The 18,580-nt window shown below is 37.0% G+C and overlaps 1 long non-coding RNA gene across 3 annotated transcripts; it reads left to right on the forward strand.

Moving 5' to 3' along the window:
- Window positions 1-10,949: 10,949 nt before the first annotated feature.
- On the forward strand, window positions 10,950-12,294 carry LOC113468428. Of its 3 annotated transcripts, none has more exons than XR_003392183.1 (2): window positions 10,950-11,194; window positions 12,035-12,294. It is a non-coding gene; the product is annotated as an uncharacterized LOC113468428 (long non-coding RNA). The 3 variants fall into 3 exon arrangements; XR_003392182.1 differs by having other exon boundaries at window positions 10,950-11,175; XR_003392184.1 differs by lacking the exon at window positions 10,950-11,194 and adding an exon at window positions 11,288-11,425.
- The last annotated feature ends 6,286 nt before the right edge of the window (window positions 12,295-18,580 follow it).

The raw sequence follows: 18,580 nt of genomic DNA on the forward strand, positions 1-18,580 counted from the left end.
CCTGTCCTTTTCTCTTCTATTTCGAGGAAGACCTCCTTTGTCATGGTTTCCTCTACCTTTTTTTTCACCAGTAATTTCCAGATAAAAGTGCTTGCCTAAATTTTTATTTAACATACCTACGTACATAGGTTACTATAACAAATTTGAAAACAAACAAAGAAAAGAACGTGGAATCCTTAGAAGTAGCAATTTAAAGTTTAAAAAATAGGGGAAAAATAGTTACCTATCTGCTTAGGTAGTAGGTATGTAGGTACGTACCTACCTACATAATAGGGGATTACCTATTTTTTAGGTAATATTTAAGTACTAATATCTAGGTACCTACCTAATATTAACAATTACCTATTTGTCATGGGAGAACAATTTTGTCTACTCGTGGCTATTGTTTTTGTCAGTCCCTTAGGAAACAATACTAGGGTATTAAAATAATACTAGGGTTTTTAGCCCGTCCTTCCTTTATTATTATGATAGTAATAAAAAAAGGTATAGTGGACGGGCTATTGTATTCGCTTCGGTGTTGTCAGTCTGTCTGTCTGTCAGTCTGACCCCATAGAAGGACTTATCCAAACCTGGTCGACCTATATATCAAATTAAAGGTCTTTTTACCAGGAACACGAAAGTGGTGGTGCAAATTTTGTCCAGAAAACCATAAAGCCAAAAAAAAAACAAAAAAAAAAAATGGTTTTTGGGGGATTTTTTTCACATTTTTCACACAAAATGAGCTCTGATCTTAAAATTTGTCGCGACGACCTATGAACTCAAAGCGAGAAAGTTTTAGATAACAGTCGATAATTTAAGACCGGTTTTAGCGTCACCTGTGTTAAGCTACGCCGAGAAAGGCCAATAAATGGATGGGTGACTTAAACATCATATTGGGAATAAAGGGAGAACGGGCTCTAGTCTTGATTTTAAATCATTACTTAAAAGTAAAATAGAAAAAAATCAAATCAAGAATAATAATAAACTGAATATTAAACAAATTAGGTACTGATTTTCTCTAATCACTACGGGCTAAAAAAATTCCCGGAGGGACGGGCCCTGCTTGTTATTACTATTATTTAAATGATAGGAACATAGGTAGGTATGTACTTAGGTAGGTATGTACCTACCTATGTACTTATTTATAGACTCGCTGAAGGACTTTAAACAGAGACCCTAAAAAAAAAAAAAAACATTATTTTTTATTTTATCCTTCTTGTCCTTGAAGACAAATGTGCACAATCACTGTGATATTAGTGAATATTTAACTCACAATACCATTATCTTAACTAAAATTATCGAACTCGTCCTGCTGATCTCAGGTACTATAGCATGTAAAAAACAATACAAAATATTTGAATTTATTATTAATTCGAAATTTCAGGAATCCATAAGGAAAACTTTCAAGATAAATACCTACCTACCTAAGCAAATCCATATTCCAAAAAGAAAAGCTGTCGCTCCCTGGGTGGTGTCAGCTCCAGCCCATGGCGTAGTGGTCACTGCACTCGCCTTGCACGCGGGAGACCGGGTTCGATTCCCGCAGGGTCAAGGATAATTTGTATCATGCAATTGACTGATCCGTGACTGGCTGTTGCGGGGCCCACTCAGCCTCGTGAGGAAAATGTATAGCTATGACGATGTAAATGCGCATAGCGACCGGTGCAGCATGGTAGCTGGTAAACATCGTGGTGTTAGGATTATTGAGATATTGGGAAAAATACCTACAATGCTGTAGTGGAGCCCAAAGTTGTGACATAATAAACACAAAGAAATTGCATTTACAAAAAGAGAACTCCACATTAACCAACCGCAGTCCTCTGAGTACCATGACAACATTGCCACTTTAAACCGCTGATGTATTCAATGTGGGCTATCGCCGCACCCGGCGCTTCGCAGTCATTCCGGTTTTTTCGACTGCGGCACAGTTTTTGATAAGTTCTTTTTATGTAATTCGGTAATCTTTGAATTTGAATTCTTTTCGAGGAAAATTACCTACAGACAGTATTGTAGACAGACATACACCTACTGTATACTAACTTATATGCACGGGTATGTACTTACATACATATGTACATAGGTAATAGGTTATGTATTCCTATAATGTCTTATGTAAGAATTGTAAGATTGACTATTTCAGTTTGTAAGTTCGTGGTCCAATCTTGTTCATCATCTTAAAATTCTTGAAGAAACTTCCTCGTTACATTTTGGTACCTATTTATTCTAAATTCCTTTACTCCAGTAGTCTAAACAAGGTCTCTTGTATTTCATACTGAATTGTTAGTCGTATGTATTATTCATTAACCTATCAAATATACGAGACCTTGTTTAGTTTAGACTGCTGGGGTAAAGGGACTTTTCAGTCCTATTCGGGCAGGATAAACAAGGTATATTCTATTCTATTCTATTGGTTTAATAATCTAGAATTCTAGACTTAGACCTAGTACCTACCTCGTACAATTTAAAAAAAAAAAACTTGGGTAATAGGTACATAATTACATACATACATAATTATGTCTCGGAAAATATAGGATTCAAGTTGTGTTACACCAACGTAATGCTGATTCTTGTTTTTCAATGTAATGTCATACCCCCCTCAGGGCTGTATTTAGGGAACAGGCCCCCTTAGCCCCCCTTGAACTTTTCTTTCTTCCTCCCCTCCCCCAATAAGCCACTGCTTGAATTCTCGCCCCCCTCCCCTCCTTGGTGATACGGGCCTGAACCACCTTGTTCTAATAACTATTCATAAAGTAGACACAGGAATGTTAAGTTTCCCAACAAAGTCTCCTCTGACTTCATTGGTAATTCTAACCTTGAAATGAGACCGCACGTGTAAGGGATGGAATACCAGAATACATCCTCGAGTAAAGTAATACAGAATACATACTTGAGAAAGGTAACAACCTCCTTGGCCGAGTGGGCTAACCTATGAGCTTGCACGCAGGAGGCCTGGGTTCGATTCCCGGCGGGGCCGAGTATTTTTTCGGCTCTGTGCTTGGAGTTCGGGGTGCAATCAGCCTCGTGAAGACAAGTACTTTAATCGAGTAGCGACCAGTGGCGGCATCACAAGTCAAAGAAATAAGCGATGATAAATAAGATGATTGAGTAAATGAAAGACTTGTAACACTGTGATACCCACAAAGTTGTAATTTGGATTTTTTTATGTATCTAGGTATGTAAAAAAAAAACTTAGTATAGTCACTTTATTTCAATTATACTCCTAAGGAGAGAGAATAACTTGAAAATTTTATGAACTAGCTAGCTTAGCTCTGAAGGTTCAAATCCCGCCCAGGGTGAACTTTATCCTAAACAGATAAGGTTCGTTCTCGGAACGGCTGGTTTTCTCCTATCCTGTCCTTTTCTCTTCTATTTCGAGGAAGACCTCCTTTGTTATGATGGTTCCCTCTACCTTTTTTTTCACCAGTAATTTCCAGATAAAAGTGCTTGCCTAAATTTTTATTTAACATATACCTATGTACGTAGAAACCTACGTACATAACCTAGATTTCTACGTAGGTATAACAAATTTGAAAATAAAGAACGAAAAGAACCTGGAATCCTTAGAAGTAGCAATTTAAAGTTTAAAAAATAGGGGAAAAATAGTTACCTATCTGCTTAGGTAGTAGGTATGTAGGTACGTACCTACCTACATAATAAGGTATTACCTATTTTTTAGGTAATATTTAAGTAGTTATCTACTAATATCTAGGTACCTACCTAATATTAACAATTACCTATTAGTCATGGGAGAACAATTTTGTCTACTCGTGGCTATTGTTTTTGTCAGTCCTTTAGGAAACAATACTAGGGTATTAAAATAATACTAGGGTTTTTAGCCCGTCCTTCCTTTATTATTATGATAGTAATAAAAAAAGGTATAGTGGACGGGCTATTGTATTCGCTTCGGTGTTGTCAGTCAGTCTGACCCCATAGAAGGACTTATCCAAACCTGGTCGACCTATATATCAAATTAAAGGTCTTTTTACCAGGAACACGAAAGTGGTGGTGCAATTTTGTCTAGAAACCAGTAAAGCAAAAAAAAAAAAAAAAAAAACAAAAACAAAAAAATAGTTTTCACACTCACAATAGAGCTCGTGACTGTGAAATTTTCGCGACGAACCTATGAACTCAAAGCGAGAAAATTTTAAGATGTAGATCACAGTCGGATAATTTAAGACCGGTTTTACGGTCACATGTTGTTAGCTACGCGGAAGGCAATAAATGGATGGGTGACTTAAACATTATATTGGGAATTAAAGGGAGACGGGCTCTGTCTTGATTTAAATCATCACATTGAAAGTAAAATCCAAATCAGAATAATAATATAACTGGATATTAAACAAATATGTAGGTAGTATAGGTACTGATTTCTTCTAATCACTACGGCTACACAACATTCCGGAGGGACGGCGCCAGTTTGTTATTATTATTATTTAAATGATAGGAAAATAAGTAGGTAAGTACATAGTATGTACCCTATACCTATGTACTTATTTATAGCGACTCGCTGAAAGACTTTAAAAAAAAACCCTAAAAAAAAAAAAAAAAAAAACATTAATGTCTATTTAATTTGTTGAAGACATGTGCACCATCACGGATATAGTGATATACCCACAACCAATTATTATTATCGAAAACTCGTCCTCGTCCTTGGGTCCTTACATAAAAAAAAAAAAAATATTTGAATTTATTAATTCGAAATTTCAGGAATCCATAAGGAAAACTTTCAAGGCTAAATACCTACCTACCTAAGCAAATCCATATTCCAAAAAAGAAAAGCTGTCAGCTCCCATGGCGTTGTGGTCAGTCAGCTCCCATGGCGTAGTGGTAACTTCACTCGCCTTGCACGCGGGAGACCCGGATTCGATTCCCGGCAGGGTCAAGAAATTTGTATCATGCAAATGACTGATCCCGTGACTGGCTGTTGCGGGGCCCACTCAGCCTCGTGAGGAAAATGAGTAGCTATGACATGTAAATGCGCATAGCGACCGGTGCCAGCATGGTAGGTAAACATGGGTTGTTAGGATTATTGAGATATTGGGAAAAATCCTACAATGCTGTAGTGAGCACCAAAGTTGTGATATAATAACACAAAGAAATTGCATTTACAAAAAGAAAACTCACATTAACCACACCCAGTCTGAGTACCATGAACAACATTGCTCAACTTTAAACTGATGTATTCAATGTGCTATGATGCTATCGCCGCACCCTGCGCTTCGCAGGTCATTCTGGTTTTTCGACTGGGGACCAGTTTTTTTGATAATTCATTTCTTATGTAATCGTAATCTTTGAATTTGAACTTTTTCGAGGACAACCTACCTACAGACAGACTATTGTAGACAGACATACATACCTAAGTATACCTAATGCACGGCTATGTACTTACATACATAAGTACATAGGTAATAGGTATGTATTCCTATAATCATATAATGTCTTATGTAAGAAATGTAAGATTGACTATTTTAGTTTGTAAGTTCGTGGTCCAATCTTGTTCATCATCTTAAAATTCTTGAAGAAACTTCCTCGTTACATTTTGGTATTTATTCTAAATAAAAGGGTCTATTCTACAATAGGAAGAACAGATTTCCTGAACAAAAAATCATAATTCCAATTTTAGACAGCCGTTCCAACAAATCTCATCTATACAATGTTAAAAACTTAGAACTTTCAAGGGTATACACAACACTTGGTAAAACAAATTAAAATCAATAGGGGAAAATGAAACTGAAGATGCCGTAACTGGCGAAACCCGGTATGGCAGTGAATAAAATAATATTGTAAAACAAAAAAAGCGATCTGTTTTTCATTTCCCCCTATTGAAATCTCATCTGTTTAGGCTTTAGGAGTTCTCCCAGGGCGGGAATCGAGCCCACTTATAGCTTACAACTTACAAGGTAGGCGTGCTACCCGAGAAGCTGACTAGACTGCCGAAAAGTTCCTTTACTCCAGTGGTCTAAACAAGGTCTCTTGTAGATATTTTATACTGAATTGTTAGTCGTAATGTATTTTTCATTAACCCGAGACCTTGTTTAGACTGCCGGGGTAAAGGGACTGTTCAATCCTATTCTATTTTATTGGTTTAATAACCTAGACTTAGACCTAGTGCCTACCTCGTACAATTTTTTTTTAAACTTGGGTAATAGGTACATAATTACATACATATGTCTCGGAAAATATGGGATTCAAGTTGTGTTACACCAACGTAATACTGATTCTTGTTTTTCAATGTAATGTAATACCCCCCTCAGGGCTGTATTTAGGGAACAGGCCCCCTTAACCCCCCTTGAACTTTTGTTTCTTCCTCCCCTCCCCCAATAAGCCACTGTTTGAATTCTCGCCCCCCTCCCCTCCTTGGTGATACGGGCCTGAACCACCTTGTTCTAATAACTATTCATAGAGACATAGAGTAGACACAGGAATGTTAAGTTTCCCAACAAAGTTTCCTCTGAGCCTCTGACTTGATTGGTAATTCTAACCTTGAAATGAGACCGCACGTGTAAGGGATGGAATACCAGAATACATACTCGAGTAAAGTAATACAGAATACATACTTGAGTAAAGTAATACAGAATACATACTTGAGTAAAGTAATACAGAATACATACTTGAGTAAAGTAATACAGAATACATACTCGAGTAAAGTTATACAGAATACATACTTGAGTAAAGTAATACAGAATACATACTCGAGTAAAGTTATACAGAATACATACTTGAGTAAAGTAATACAGAATACATACTCGAGTAAAGTTATACAGAATACATACTTGAGTAAAGTAATACAGAATACATACTCGAGTAAAGTTATACAGAATACATACTTGAGTAAAGTAATACAGAATACATACTCGAGTAAAGTTATACAGAATACATACTTGAGTAAAGTAATACAGAATACATACTCGAGTAAAGTTATACAGAATACATACTTGAGTAAAGTAATACAGAATACATACTCGAGTAAAGTTATACAGAATACATACTTGAGTAAAGTAATACAGAATACATACTCGAGTAAAGTTATACAGAATACATACTTGAGTAAAGTAATACAGAATACATACTCGAGTAAAGTTATACAGAATACATACTTGAGTAAAGTAATACAGAATACATACTCGAGTAAAGTTATACAGAATACATACTTGAGTAAAGTAATACAGAATACATACTCGAGTAAAGTTATACAGAATACATACTTGAGTAAAGTAATACAGAATACATACTCGAGTAAAGTTATACAGAATACATACTTGAGTAAAGTAATACAGAATACATACTCGAGTAAAGTTATACAGAATACATACTTGAGTAAAGTAATACAGAATACATACTCGAGTAAAGTTATACAGAATACATACTTGAGTAAAGTAATACAGAATACATACTCGAGTAAAGTTATACAGAATACATACTTGAGTAAAGTAATACAGAATACATACTCGAGTAAAGTTATACAGAATACATACTTGAGTAAAGTAATACAGAATACATACTCGAGTAAAGTTATACAGAATACATACTTGAGTAAAGTAATACAGAATACATACTCGAGTAAAGTTATACAGAATACATACTTGAGTAAAGTAATACAGAATACATACTCGAGTAAAGTTATACAGAATACATACTTGAGTAAAGTAATACAGAATACATACTCGAGTAAAGTTATACAGAATACATACTTGAGTAAAGTAATACAGAATACATACTCGAGTAAAGTTATACAGAATACATACTTGAGTAAAGTAATACAGAATACATACTCGAGTAAAGTTATACAGAATACATACTTGAGTAAAGTAATACAGAATACATACTCGAGTAAAGTTATACAGAATACATACTTGAGTAAAGTAATACAGAATACATACTCGAGTAAAGTTATACAGAATACATACTTGAGTAAAGTAATACAGAATACATACTCGAGTAAAGTTATACAGAATACATACTTGAGTAAAGTAATACAGAATACATACTCGAGTAAAGTTATACAGAATACATACTTGAGTAAAGTAATACAGAATACATACTCGAGTAAAGTTATACAGAAGCACACACCGGAATTATTTGTTTCGCAACAGTGGAACAAAATAAATGTTGCGAAACAAATGTTTCGAATGTTGAGCAACTTTCAAGATAAAACCTAGGTATAGTAGCCATACACTTTGAAGACAAGAAAAAAGTTTTCATAAAAATAAGTCTGGAGAGAAACAAAAGTTGCTAGATTGTCGAGAAACATTTTCTAAATTGTTGCGAAACATTTTTTCCGATGAAAATGTTGCTGATGCATAGCTAAGCATCAGCTTCAATAGAGGATACGCCACTGAATTAAAGTTAATGCAATATGCATAGTAGCCATACACTTTGAAGACAAGAAAAAAGTTTTCATAAATAAGTCTGGAGAGAAACAAAAGTTGCTAGATTGTCTAGAAACATTTTCTAAATTCTTGTGAAACAATTTTTCCGATGAAAATGTTGCTGATGCATAGCTAAGCATCAGCTTCAATAGAGGATACGCCACTGAATTAAAGTTAATGCAATATGCATTTGTTTAATATTCAGTTTATTATAATTATTCTTGATTTGATTTTACTTTCATGTAATGATTTAAAATCAAGACTAGAGCCCGTTCTCTGATTTGTTTCAGTGTGGAGTGTGGTTATTGAAAGTAAACAATTCTCTTTTTAGTTTTAAGCTATTTTTTTATTTTTCATTTTTTTAAATATATATACCTATATATATATTTTTTATGAACTACACCCACCTATACGGGACTAACCCTTTTTACAAAATCACAAAAACACCACAATACATATTTTTAACTTATTGTTAGGCACGGATCCACAAATAGTTGACCTCCCACCTCCAAGTTAATCAGATATGTAACATAATAGTGACAAAAAATGACCTAAGATCAATCTCTAACATTTGACCTAACATTATATTCGGAATCTCTGATATAATAGGTACCTAAGGAGAGAGAATAACTTAAACCTGCCTCGGTGGTGTAGTGGTCAAGGCGCTCGCCTGGTAAACAGGAGGGCGTCCCGGCCGAGGTATGGAATTTTATCCTCAATATAATTTGAGAATTTGACCACAATAATAGTAGTAGCCTACTGCTGGAGTAAAGGGACTTTTCAGTCCTATGCAAGCAGTATAAATAAGCACTATTATTATTATTAAAAATTTTATGAACTAGCTAGCTTAACTCTGAAGGTTGAAATCCCGCCCAGGGTGAACTTTATCCTAAACAGATAAGGTTCGTTCTCGGAACGGCTGGTTTTCTCCTATCCTGTCCTTTTCTCTTCTATTTCGAGGAAGACCTCGTTTTGTTATGGTTCCCTCTACCTTTTTTTTTCACCAGTAATTTCCAGATAAAAGTGCTTGCCTAAATTTTTATTTAACATACCTACGTAGGTTTCTATAACAAATTTGAAAACAAAGAAAGAAATGAACGTGGAATCCTTAGAAGTAGCAATTTAAAGTTTAAAAAAAAGGGGAAAAATAGTTACCTATCTGCTTAGGTAGTAGGTATGTAGGTACGTACCTACCTACATAATAAGGTATTACCTATTTTTTAGGTACACTATTCACCTCTTCATCTCGTCGGTCGACGAGGTCGACTATGTGTAGATCATAGCAGACATAGACGGTGAGCCAGATCATAGCAGACATAGACGGAGAGCCAAAACAAAAATCACAGAGATCTTGAAGCTGGTCAAGAAAGATTGATGCTGGTTACCGGGCGATTGTAATTTTTAACTTCATAGTTCACAGTGTAGCAGGCCTCGGGTAGCTTGCTTGTATTTTTTTCTTTTTTTTTTGGTCAAATACATTACTTTCCTTCGTATAGGATAAGGAATTATTCATACCCAAAAAGCTTACTCCGAGGCATAGGTTCAGGAATATTTAAGTACTAATATCTAGGTACCTACCTAATATTAACAATTACCTATTAGTCATGGGAGAACAATTTTGTCTACTCGTGGCTATTGTTTTTGTCAGTCCCTTAGGAAACAATAATACTAGGGTATTAAAATAATACTAGGGTTTTCAGCCCGTCCTTCCTTTATTATTATGATAGTAATAAAAAAAGGTATAGTGGACGGGCTATTGTATTCGCTTCGGTGTTGTCAGTCTGTCATTAGATATATGTATAATATAAGATGATTAGGTATCTGATGAAGTAATGCAGCATGCAAAAAATGTTTTTGTCAATGATAAATGATTTTGCAATCAGGTACTTGTAAATTGCCAGCAAGTCACAACTTACGTGATTGGGTAGGTAATAATCTAATAGGTAATTGAGAGGTGATATTTAAGAATTTAGGTGCTTCTCTTAAGAGTCTTAAGCAATGTTCACACATAGTCGACGCCCGTCGATAGAAAAAGGTGAATCTACTTTATCTTTTAAGGATAAAGATCGCCCCGAAGGGGAATCGAACCAGCGACCTAGAGCTTACAAGGCAGACTACCTTCCAAGCTAAGGAGGCTGGTATGTCAAAAAATAAATAAGATAATTGATCTCTTTCGGGGCGATAAGACCACGCGGCAGTTACAGTTCCCCTAATAATAAGCGGTCAAACTTTCTTGACATGGCGGGGCGGAGCGCTACCGCGCTCCTTAATTAAAAAAAAAAAAAACAGCTTAAATTTACATTGAAAAGTATTAGGACGGACATGTGGGTTTAAGTCGAGTTTTACCACTGTGGATTGTCTCAGGATTTGAGTTCAATTCGAGGTTGACCAGGGTATTAAGAATAGGGAAATCCTCGTTTCATCTCAAATTCTCAACCTTGAGTTGGTAAACCCCGGCATCGAGTACACTTACCTACTGATTTTCTTTGAGAAGAGTCTGCTCCAAAACTGTCCAGGGGTAGAAAGGTACATGGTACATATTAATATTTAGGTACGTTGATTTCGGGAACGAGGCCCATGTGTGACGTTATGCGCAGCACAACGCATTGAGAGGGGAAGAGGGTCCCCTCCCCTCCTGCCCGGGACCCGGGAAACTTCAAAATTCCAATCTTGTTTATTTTGTAAGTTTGTTTAGAGTTGTGGATATTGTGCACTGTGCAGTTACATATATAATATGTGACCGCTATACAAAAACCTGTTCATCATCATCATCATTATCATCATCATCATCTGAGTTTGAGTTTAGCAGTTTACACTTACAGAAACTGTAAGTTACATTTTAAACTGTAAGTTACTGTTTAGTGTTTATGTTTAGTAACACCGACCAGCGGCGATAGCACGTTGAATGCTATCGCCGTTCTCCCTTTATTCCTTTTAATGTTCTTGTAAGTTTGTTTAGAGTTTAGAGTTGTGGATATTGTGCAGTTACATGTGACCGCTAGGTATACAAAAACCTGTTCATCATCATCATCATCATCATCATCATCTGAGTTTAGCAGTTTACACTTACAGAAACTGTAAGTTACATTTTATTAGTCTGTCTCTGTTTAGTGTTTATGTTTAGTAACACCGACCAGCGGCGATAGCACGTTGAATGCTATCGCCGTTCTCCCTTTATTCCTTTTAATGTTTCCTAATAAGTACCAGAGATGTGCAAAATGCTTTTGAAAACCAATTTGAAATGCAAAATGTAAAATGCCTCTAGAAAACCAATTTAAAATGCAAGATATTTAAGACACCCATCCATTTATTGGCCTTGCTTGGCGTAGCTTAACATAGGTGATGCTAAAACTGGTCTTAAATTATTGACTGAAGTAGTGACGTGTTATCTAAAACTTTCTCACTTTAAGTTCATAGGTTGTCGTGACAAATTTCAAGATCAGAGCTCATTTGTGTGAGAAAATCCCCCAAAAACCATTTTTTTGGCTTTCTGGTTTTCTGGACAAAATTTGCACCACCATTTTTGTGTTCCTGGTAAAAAGACCTTTAATTTGATATATATAGGTTGACCAGGTTTGGATAAGTCCTTCTATGGGAACAGACAGACTGACAGACACACAGACAACTCCAAAGTTAATATAATAGTCCATCCACTATACCTTTTATTATTACTATTGTAATTAAAGGAAGGACGGGCTAAAAACCAAGGAGCTCATACCTATACCTCCATGGTAAGAACTGCTATCTGTTATCAAATGAATCAACTGAATCCAGCTCAAGCAATCAAATCTAGCTCAGAATAAACAGTTTTAATTACGATTTATTATTTTACTTTACATTTGCTGTCAACAAGTGTCGTCTTTTCTTGATTGAAGCCTGATTCCTGATTGATGGTTCTCTAGACTTGGTGGTAGAGGTAAGGTAATTAAATCTTGTGGTAGGTACCTGCCTAGAATTAGAACCTAGGATATCAAGATCAGTGACTTTTGTGAGAGACCCTGACCAACCAGTGTTTCATTGAACTCATCAAATGAGAAAATTAATAAGGCATTTTATTTTTAAGAGATCAGTGACTTTTGTGAGAGACCCTGACCAACCAGTGTTTCATTGAACTCATCAAATGAGAAAATTAATAAGGCATTTTATTTTTACCATGTTTGTATATGGAAGTATATTCAAACCAATTCAATCTTTAATCCATATCAGGGATCAGTTTCTGATTTGCTCTTTACTTACTCACTATCAGGTAGATCTGACAAGTACACCGGATCAGGTATACCTGACACCTAATGAGCACACACACTATCAGGTAGACCTGATGTCATGAGGTCTACCTGATAGGGAGTGGCTGCCCAAAGATGTTGAAAACTGGTAACAGATCAGGCGTACCTGATAGAACCATCACACAATCATCAGATCTCTCATGTGTCAGTTGGAACTGATTGAATTTCCATCAGGTACCTAGGTATCAGTTCTCCATCAGTTTGCCTCATAGACATATTATTGCTGCCACACACTATCAGTGCCCTAAATCACCAAAGTATGAAAAAGTATTTACAATTCCATATTTCAATATGATTCGTCCAAATTGAAAATTCTGCTTTTCCATTGGCTATTACACTTGTAAGATACTTTTCCATACTTTGGTGATTTAGGGCACAGGTAAAACTGACATCAGGTGTACCTGATAATGAGAGGCTGGCCTGAGCATACAAAAAAATGTCTGATGCCTGAATTGATATAATGATATTGATATCAATAGGTACCTGATTTGGTGTGAATTGACATGATCGTAGTTGTAGACAAGATATTGTAGTTAATGTGACTAGGTGTTCATCAGTGGCGTAGCGTGGTCTAAATTCAAGTGTAAGGCGTGTAGGGTACTAATTTCCATCATCCATGCTCTTCATGGATTGGCATAGCTCTTTTACTGTAGACTGAACCACTGTTTGGACCTTCGCCCCCCCTCAATAAAATCCTTTTAAGGGGCCTGTATGTTTATGAATTATGACTATAGGTAAAATACTAGTTCTTAGGCCAGCCACGCACCCTGAGAGCGTCTGACAGACCTACCTAGGTCTGTATGAACGCGGTCTGTCACACGGTCTGAGCGTAAGTGCAGGCGGGCCTTAGGAATAATCCTGCCAGGAAAGGCTTTAAAAAATGTTCTGCTGTGAAGGGACGAAGTTTGAGGCACGCAGGGACGAAGTTTGAGGCACGCTGACTCAGGAAGACCTGCGAGGAAAGTGTTTCCCTCACCTATCCTTAATGTCGACTGTCCCATACCTATACCTTCCTAATCTTGGGTAATATAATATCCTTGACGGTAGAGATAATGCTAAATAGAATTGTGAGATACCTATGTACGTATATGTAGATTTTGTAGATATTGATGTAGATATAATAGATCACTTACCTTCTTGTTATGTGACACATGTAACTCACCTGACAAAATATACAGGGGGATCCAAACATACAGGGGGAAAAAAAATCTACAATCTTCTTTCACCTATTCGTGAACGTAAAGTTTGACCAAAAGAATTCACCCTTGCCGGGATTTGAACCCACATCACCTCAATCCTTCAGGTTGAAATGATACCTGCGCACAAACAGCCAAGGGCGTAGCCAGCCTCTCGTGAAAGGGGGGGCAGCTTTCGAAAATTAGGTACCTATTTTTCTTGGCCTATATACATATGCATAAAAAAAATCTATACGAGTAATCTTCTTTCAAATCTTTCACCTATTCGTGAACGTAAAGTTTGACCAAAAGAATTCACCCTTGCCGGGATTTGAACCCACATCACCTCAATCCTTCAGGTTGAAATGATACCTGCGCACAAACAGCTTTTTAAGTTCAATTTGATGTGTATAGGCTTAACACGGCTATTAGCTAAGAGGTATTTACTACTGTTCGGGCCAAAAAGTAGGTTTATAAAATCCACCCCTGATGGTCAATTTTGGAGACCGCTGGCATAATTGATAATATTGTTCCCACGTAAAGGACAGCACATGGTCGAAGCTGTGTTAGAAAACCTCTAACTGTTTTTCTACAAAATACCTAATGAACGGGTATGTACTTACATACATAAGTACATAGGTAATAGGTTATGTATTCCTATAATGTCTTATGTAAGAATTGTAAGATTGACTACCTATTTCAGTTTGTAAGTTCGTGGTCCAATCTTGTTCATCTTAAAATTCTTGAAGAAACTTCCTCGTTACATTTTGGTATTTATTCTAAATTCCTTTACTCCGGTAGTCTAAACAAGGTCTCTTGTATTTCATACTGAATTGTTAGTCGTATGTATTATTCATTAACCTATCAAATATACGAGACCTTGATTAGACTGCTGGGGTAAAGGGACTTTTCAGTCCTATTCGGGCAGGATAAACAAGGTATATTCTATTCTATTTTATTGGTTTAATAACCTAGACTTAGACCTAGTACCTACCTCGTACAATTTTTTTTTGAAACTTGGGTAATAGGTACATAATTACACACATATGTCTCGGAAAATATAGGATTCAAGTTGTTTTACACCAACGTAATGCTGATTCTTGTTTTTCAATGTAATGTAATACCCCCCTCAGGGCTGTATTTAGGGAACAGGCCCCCTTAACCCCCCTTGAACTTTTGTTAAAATCTTCGTCACAAAAATGGAATAAAATAAAAATGGGTATTTTCTCAGAAAAAAAAAAATAATAATAATAATAATAAAAAAACAGAACTGACCAATTTCACTAGGCAATTCCGTAGATTAGAATGAGTATTCCTTACTTAGTGGTATGTACTGATCTACTGATTATGCGAATTCACCCTCCAGGCACGAATGGGTAAACACACTAGTATTGAGAATGGGTATCCACAGAACACGAGTTATGACGTTATGAGAGTACCTACCTATTGTATAATATTAAACTTCCTACTACCAGAGATTGGTGTATAGGTACTAGCTGGTTTACGGATCTATACTAAACTAAGTTGAGTAGGTCACTATCACTACAGAGTCTACAAGAGTACACCTACTATTCCAAACTCACGTAAAACATTGTAACGCGAGACGTTCACAAAGTTTTGTGTGGGGGCACGTTTGGTCCAGTGGTAACGCACTTGCTTGCCATGCAGAAGGTCCCGGGTTCGAATCCCACCATCGACAAAAATTTGTACTCGTTTTTCGATTGTATAATATCAAACTTCCTACTACCAGAGATTGGTGTATAGGTACTAGCTGGTTTACGGATCTATATACTAAACTAAGTTGAGTAGGTCACTATCACTACAGAGTCTACAAGAGTACCTACACCTACTATTCCAAACTCACGTAAAACATTGTAACGCGAGACGTTCACAAAGTTTTGTGATAATTCTACTATACCAAGTATACCAGGCCGTATTTAAGGGTCCGAGGGGGCTTTATTTTCGCTCTTTTACTGTAGACTGGACCACTGTTTGGACCTTTGCCCCCTTAATAAAATCCTTTTAAGGGACCTGCATGTTTATGAATTATGAATACTAGTTCTTAGGCTAGCCACGCACCCTGAGACCTAGGTCTGTATGAACGCGGTCTGTCACACGGTCTGAGCGTAAGTGCAGGCGGGCCTTAGGAATAATCCTGCCAGGAAAGGCTTTAAAAAATGTTTTGCTGTGAAGGGACGAAGTTTGAGGCACGCAGGGACGAAGTTTGAGGCACGCTGACTCAGGAAGACCTACGAGGAAAGTGTTTCCCTCACCTATCCTTAATGTCGACTGTCCCATACCTATACCTTCCTAATCTTGGGTAATATAATGACTCAGTAACTTTGTGAAGGTTCATTTTAAATATCTAAATATGAAAATAACTTTTACTCTTCACGTCATGTTACAAACTTACAATAACATAAACCTATCAACCAAAACCAGTGAAGAGTAACTTCCTGAAAAGAATAGCCTCAACACTAAGTGTAAAATGGAATAAGTGCATCAGCCAGTCATCAGGGTGGATAAAAACTAAGGTCCAAATAGCCATAATACGGGCAGTGTCCCTGAGGCTGCGAGGGACCCGGTACAAGGCCAGAAGTTTGAACTTGGAAGATGGAGCAGGGGTTCCCTAGTGTGATGTTTTCTGGAGATGTTTTTTTTTTTTTTATGCACAAATGTTTTATTAGAAATAAATGTGTCTTCTCTTCTTTTTAAAAAAAGAGACAGTTCACTGAAGTACAGGTGAAGAGTAAAAGTTATTTTCATATTAGAAATCTTATTTTCATTTTGGTATTTCTCCTCTTCTCAAGTTCGTTTCCCCCCTATTTTGGCGTGATAGCGCCTGTACTAAACCATTCTTCCTCTCCTTCTCCTTCTTCTTGTTTTTCTTCATCTTCTTCTCCCTTTTCTTCTTCTCCATCTTTTTCATCTCCTTCCTCTTTTCCTTCGTGTTCTTGTTCTTCTCTTCCTCCTCCTCCTTCATTTGACTCTTCTTCTCTTTCTCCTCCTATCTCTTCCTTTATCTCCTCCGTCTTTATCTCCTTCTTTTGACGGTTGGTTTACTGATCTTCTTCTATTTTTGCTTCTTCGTTCCCTTCTTATTCTCTTTTCCTCCTCCTATCTCTTCTTTTCTTCTCCTCCGTCTTTATCTCCTTCTTTTGACGGTTGGTTTACTGTTCGGGACCGTCACCCTTGAAGAGTAATGTAAAGCGGGGTAAAAACAACATCTCTGGAGACCGCTCTGCCACGTAAATTACTCACTGGAACGTCTCGTCTTTCCGTTTTCTACCCGTTCCCACATTTACAGTATATTTATTTCGTCCTCCTCCTCCTTCTTCTTCTTCCCTTTTTATTTTTATCCATTCTCAGATTTACACTATATTTATTTGCACCTCTCTTTTCTCATCTTCTTGACACTTTTTTCCTCTCCTTTCGTTCTCCTTCTTCTTTTCCCCTCTTCTTTTTTTCCATTCCATCGACGATTCTGACACCTCGCCATAAGGTATATAGCTTCTAAAAAGAAGAAGAAGAATAAGAAGGAGGACAAGAAGAAGAAATAGAAGAAGAAGAAGAAGAAGAAGAAGAAGAAGAAGAAGAAGAAGAAGAAGAAGAAGAAGGCGGTTCGTATTTTATACCAATAAATACCATTCTTCGTGTGAAGCAAATACAAAGTTATTTTCGGGTCCCATAATTTTTAGACCTCTCGATTCCGAAACGTTTTCTTTGCTTTGTACCTAGGTTCCAATTTTTTTTTTAGAAAGGTACCTACGGCCCTTTTTTTTTAAAGGAAGATATACTGTATAGAAAATTTTGCCTTTTTTTTAAGAGGTTTGACAGAGGGAACTGTAACTGCTATGGTCTTATCGTCCCGAAATCGAAGAGAAAAGAAAGACAGGATAGTAGAAAGCCAGCCGTTCCGAGAACGAACATTATCCCATCAGGATAAAATCCGCCCCGGGCGGGAATCGAACCCGCGGCCTAGCGCTTACAAGGCAGACGCACTACCAACTCAGAAAAAAAAGTATTTCAATACTACACAGAACTCTGTTCATTTCATTGTACTTCTCGAGAACATTTCCCCAGATGAATTATCTCGCTTAGAATTAATGTGAATCCATTAAGCATACTGCTGGGTCCCGAGATTAATATACTGGGTTTCGGATCAGAGGGAGAAACGATGGTTCTGGAACGTCAAGACCAGTGCTAGAACGTCAGACAAACAAAATTGAATATTACGAATGAGGGATTTATATTTCAGTCTGGTCTGACTGAGGGACTATAAACAGAGAGTAGATCAGCGTCTAGCTAGGGGACTATAAACAGGGAGTACACTAGTCCAAATTTCCTCACGCTATTTAGGGGACTATAAACAGGGAGTACAATTGTCCAAATTTCCTCACGCTATTTAGGGGACTATTTGAGATGTACATCATTCAGTGAATTGAAGAGTGTGGCGAACAACAGAAATGAGTGGCTTCACAGACAAGGCCTAGCCTTTAGATATTGGGTAGCAACCTCCTTGGCCGAGTGGGTATCACACTAGGCTTGCACGCAGGAGGCCTGGGTTCGATTCCCGGCGGGGCCGAGTTTTTTTCGGCTCTGTGCTTGGAGTTCGGAGTGCAATCAGCCTCGTGAGGACAAGTACTTTAATCGAGTAGCGACCAGTGGCGGCAGTAGGTACAAGTCAAAGAAACGAGCGATGATAAATAATTATGATGATTGAGTAAATGAAAGACTTGTAATACTGTGATACCTACAAAGTTGTAATTTGGAT

The sequence above is a fragment of the Diaphorina citri genome, unplaced genomic scaffold (assembly GCF_000475195.1).
Source record: "Diaphorina citri unplaced genomic scaffold, Diaci psyllid genome assembly version 1.1 scaffold732, whole genome shotgun sequence".
Taxonomy (NCBI): Eukaryota; Metazoa; Arthropoda; class Insecta; order Hemiptera; family Psyllidae; genus Diaphorina; species Diaphorina citri.